A 5,808-nucleotide genomic window follows, 5' to 3' on the forward strand; every position below is an offset into this window, starting at 1 on the left:
AGGATAAATGATCATAGCTCAGGTCCTCCAGAACTTGCAGATGAACACTGAAAAGCAGATCACCGTTCATGTGGATCAGAAATGTAGAAGAAGACTCCAGGCTAAAGGAAAGCATGTAACTTGTCAAATCATCTCTCATTATTTCAGTTTGAGCGACTCCTCATCCCCTCTGCTTCTGTCAGCTCCATGCGACTGTGATGTTAAGAATCTGTTGGGAGGGTCAGCTTCCTTTCAACACACCTAAAATCACCATTGACCCCCCCCAGCCCCTGCCTGCCCCTCACACTCAGCAGACCAATGTAGTGATGAGAAGCACTGAGAATATGGAAAAACAGAGAGGAAAAGGTGGAGAATCTGTGTAGGCAAGCCTCATCAGTGCAAACCATTAATCATCAGAACTTTTTCGGGTGTTGGTCCTGGACTCTGGTAAAATGTAAAAACACTAAAAATAAAAACATATTTTGTGATTCATGATTTCCTCACAAATCTCCAAACAGCTTAGTGTGTTTTCTTTGTAACCACTAGGGGCGCTAGAGGCCACTGGCAGCACTGTTGGTAAATGTCTCCCTCTGTGTTTTAGTTCTGGTATCAGATAATTTAGATTGTCCACAGAAACAATTTCTATCTCTGATTGGGGCAATTCCGGCAACCATGATAAATTTGGTCAAAGGAATGGTTAAATATTCTGATGTAACACCAATCTTTCCCACTCTTCTTATAGATAATTAAGATTTTACGGATCTCAAATTTAATTACAAAATGATAAGAGAACAAATAAGCAATACAATTTTTCCTCTCCCAGTTAAGAGGAACTTATCTTTAAACAGGTTTTCAGAGATGGAAGTTTTTAAGGTTAGAACCAGATTTTTCTCACTTCATATATTACCAAAGATGAAAGAAGTTAATTTTAAAACTATAAATGATATATATCCTTGTGCAGAGATCTTAAGTTTAAGATTTAAATTTGATGTTAATGTATGTATCTTTTGTCAGAAAGATTTAGAAACACAAGAACATATTTTTTACAATTGTTGTGTGGTTAAGTCTTTTTGGGACAAGATTTATGATTGATTATTAATTAAAAATGTGATTCCTAATTTTGAATATAAAGGAGTTAAATTTGGCATTACTTTTCATGATAAAAATGTAGAATTTTTATGTAATAATATTTTCATTATGGGAAAATTCTTTATCCACAAGTGCAGATTCTTTAAAGTTTCTCCAAATTTTCAAGCATTCCGAAATGATATTAAAAGTTTTCATGCCTCGATTAAGTTACTGGAGAACAACAAAGCCTTAAAGTTTTCAGACTTGATAGCAATATACTTTAGTTAAACCCCTGTGTTTTGCTTTTTGTTTTTTAATTTAATTTTTAATTTTCTTTCTTATTCTTTTATGTTTTATGTTTCTTTTTCTGAAAGAAAACTGTTATGGATGGCATATGTTCAATTGTACGTTTTTGCTTTTCTGAAAGTGTTATTTGGATTTATGAAAATAAAAGTAAAAAAAAAAACTTAAACTCTGTTTAAATAAAGTAAAAAAAAAAAAAAAAGTCTGATGACGTCAGAGAAGAGCTTTAAAAAAGAAAATGTGAAAAGCATAAAAATTGTCAAATAAAAGTCATAAAACATTTTTTTACAAAAAAAAAAAAAAAAAGTTCTGGTATCAGACCAGTTTGGACCACCAGCTTGAGAAGTCCTGGAGTTCCTGGTGAAGACGAGACCAAGGGCTAAATATTCACCTGAAAAATCTATTAGTTTATCTCAAATTAAGCTTATTCTAGGGGTCAAAGGTTACAGTGTTTCCTTTAACAAATACAACCCTTAATCATTTCAAAATTTGTATTTAATCAGTTTAACTTTGTCTGAGATTGAAATGTGTTGGATGGTTGGATCCATTTAAACAGAATAAAACAGACTAAATAAATAAATCAACATATCTGCAGCTCAGCAGGTGTCCAATAACTGTCCAAACTGGTCAGTTAAATCTGTTTAATGCCCCCACTGTTAGAGCTCTCTGCATAGAACATCTGTTTCTATTCAAATGTATGCATATCCATGCATATTTCCTATTATGTCCACCAACGGCGGGGCTGAGATCAGATCTGTTTGACAAAAAGTCCAACAAAATCAAACCTGAAATGGATCCTTGTGAGTCAGAGAACAGCTGAGGAAAAGGACCCAACTGTAACCAGAGTAAAATTGGTTTCCAATGCAGAAATCAAAGTTAAAGCTCAAATCTAGAGACTTTGGATCAATAATCTGACTTTGGTGTGTGGATAGACGGATTGGATATTGATTGGATAAAATGGTTGTAGTTTCCTGTTTCTCTTACCTCTCTAGCCTCTCCTCCAGGAGTTTAAATCCACAGTTTTTTCTTTGTCTGAACCGACGCCTCTGCTCTCTCTCACACCAGTTTACCTTCTCACTCTATGAAACAAAGATGCTAATTTTGGTTCTTTGATCAACTATATCAGAGGAATACAAAGAATATCAACAGCCATTTAATGTTGCTAGGCAACAAAGCGACTCACAGAGATAGTGAGTCCAACTGATCAGAATAGAGTTTAACCAACACACCCTAACTGACCTTATGAGTCTAAAGATTTTGTTCATCATTTTCATTGTGATGTTTTTAAAGTTTGTAATATTTCTTTCCTGCTTTTATGTTTTAAATGTTTCTTAGTTTAAATCTGCTGCACTTAGAGACAGCTGTAGTTTTAAAAGGCCTTTTAAATAAATGAAATAATTCTGTTCCTGATACAGAGCGCAGCCTACTGGGAGCAACAGGTATTACATCAAATTAAATACTCAAAACCCATCAGCTGGTTTGATTGTCTCAGATGCAGGTAAACTAATGAATACAGGTACTCCACCTCACATAGACTCAGGTTTATTGATCACCATTTAATTCCTTTTTTAGTTTATTTATTGTTTTTAATCAGGTTAACAGAACAAGTGGCTTATCAATGACTTAACTGACTTAACATCAGATCTAAAAAACTAAACATGCTTTCTAGCCCTCATTTATTTCTTTTTCGATTCACAGCATAACTGGGAGCATAAAGCTAGAGATAAAAATAAAACAATAGCATACAACTGTAAGTCATTACAGTCTTCAACCACCAATAAGCTTAAAAAAATCCCGAAACACAAACTCCAAACAAAATTTAAAAAGTGAACAAGCCTCACCATCTTTATTCCTCTTTTTGTATTCAAGCGCGGAGTACAATAGAAGTGATAAAAAAAAAATTATAAAACATACAGTTCACAAAAACTACATTAACACGTCCACCTCAGCTGTCTGGAATTAAAATATATAGGAAAATTAAATATAACTTATGTCTTTCAATTTTTTATCCCTGTAAATTGCAGTTATATTAATATACTACTGTTAGAATATCAGCCAATATTGGATGCAAATTAAAAATGACTGGCGATTTAAAAAAACAAAAACAAATAAATTATGAAGTGATTCAGTTAACTTATAAATTATTTTGTAAATTAAATTATAAATTGTATTCATTTTCATTAATGTTAAGAAAATAATTAAATAATCTGCACCCATATTAGCAAGTCTGGCATTATGTCAGGGTTTTCAAGCCCTGTTTTTCTGACACACTGGTTTGTTGAGTAGAAATAAAGAAATAAATAGTTTGGGGATTTTAAGGCAATAACAACAAAACCTTTTAGAATTGAGCAGAGTTGGACGGGGGCGGAGTTCGCCGTCCTTGTGTGTCCAGCAGCTTTCCCAACTACACTATTAATGTAAAGGTTTACTTAAAAGTTTACATACACTCTGATTAAATAAAATTACAGATTCTGCTTAGTAAATCAAATAACAGAAAAACAGAAAAAAGTAATAAATAATAAAAAATTAACAAAAAATTTAAGAAAAAAAAAAACAATGTTTTTAACATATATATTATAAAACAGTCTCTGCAAACCTCCTTGCCGGATGTAGTATTTTTGGATAAATTGGAAACTATTTAGTAGCCTAGTTCTGTTCCATTTCTCTGGTCCCAGAGCTACGATCAAGGAGGAAGCAGGCATAAGGAAGACAGTAAAGACTTCCTCTGCAATTTGTGCTTATATCAGTAATTTTGTTAAACATGACTGGAATAAATTCTGTTCGTGCTTAAAGATTTTTCATTCTTTGTGTACACCATCTGAGAAACATCCCTGCTTGGATTCTGAAATCTGTGCAGATCTAGGTTGTGTGGCTCTATGCTCTGCTCTCTGCAGGGTGTGATTGGGCCGGTGTGGCTCTCAAGATGTTCTACATCTAATCCTCATCAGTAATTATGGCTCTACATGTAGTGACTCAGGTTAATTTTTCTCATCTATCCTTGCTTTAGGGCTTGTAGATTTGCATATGAGTTTGATACAGATCTCCCACACAATCAAACACGTTTAACTAGTCTTCAGTTTCCTGGTGTCTGTAAAGTTATTTTCACAAAAACCTGCATATGTCCACATTATCTTGTAAATGCTCGTCAAGAGGCAAAGCAGTTTTGGAGGTGGGACCCAAACCGGTTGAAAAGAACTGGCTCAGAGGACACTTCTTTAATTGCTTCTGATGCAGCACATCAACCAAATCACACACAAAAAAACAGAACAATGGCGGACATGTTTCTTAAAAAGGAGTGAAACTAAATTGGAAAAACCATTATAAAAGGATATACAGCCGCAAAATAAGAAGAAACAAGAATATGTTTTAAATGAACAGCTAATGAAGAAAAACATTTAAAAATCAAGACAAAACGGAAATACCATAATGTACATGAGCCAACCCCTCTTCAATTCTCCAATGGTGCATCCCTGTGCGCACCTGCTTGGAGAGGGATATGGCAAAGATGAGTATTCCACAATGAACTTAGATATTTTACCTCTTTAATTTATGCGTTTCCTTTTTAGGATGAGTTAAGCAATGAATATAAATTTTGCCAAATGAAATCAATTTAACTTTTCGCCAAAAAAGAAAACAAGATGAGACCGGCGAAAGAACCCCAAACAAATATACTGCAATCAAGACAACCTAAATAAACCAAACTACATAATAGATGCTCTGTTTAACTGTTATCTTTGTCAAATATGCAGTAGAGGTAACAGCGGCTCATTGTTACACACACACTTGTTCACTCAACATAAAGAATGGCCCTCCTATTGTTAACAGTCACCAATCTACAATAAAAAAAATATTTCTTGGAATATCCATGGCATGGCACTCAGACAAAAAAAAATACATTTAATAACCTAAAATCATTCTATTCAGATATTTGTTTACTTCAAGAAACACATCTTTCAGAATGATACATAAGATTAAAATCATCTTAGTTTACTAACTCATTTGTATCACATTACAATAGAAAACAAAGAGGAGTTTTGATTTTAATCCATAAGTCATTTTCATTTATCAATAACAAAAGCATCATAGACCTTGATGGGCGTTTTATTATCATTTACATTTTAATCAACAATAGACCACTGATGATTGTTACTATATGTACCCCTAAAACTCATTACCTGTCTTTTTTTCATAACCTTTAATAACTTTTCGGACTCCCCGATGATAATCAGCGTTGATATTAATACAGAGATAAATCCCTCAATATATAGATCCAACACATCTAGCAATATACGCACCCGGCTATCTACGCAAACAATAATCCAGTTCATAGGGGATTTTGGGCTTGTTGATAGTCTGCTCCACTGTCATGTGGTGTCCCACAGGGGTCAGTTCTAGGCCCGCATCTTTTCTTGCTTTACCTTCTTCCTCTCGGCTCTATTTTTAGAAAACATGGGATTG

Source organism: Cyprinodon variegatus, unplaced genomic scaffold (genome assembly GCF_000732505.1).
Source record: "Cyprinodon variegatus isolate N-32 unplaced genomic scaffold, C_variegatus-1.0 Scaffold138, whole genome shotgun sequence".
Lineage (NCBI taxonomy): Eukaryota > Metazoa > Chordata > Actinopteri > Cyprinodontiformes > Cyprinodontidae > Cyprinodon > Cyprinodon variegatus.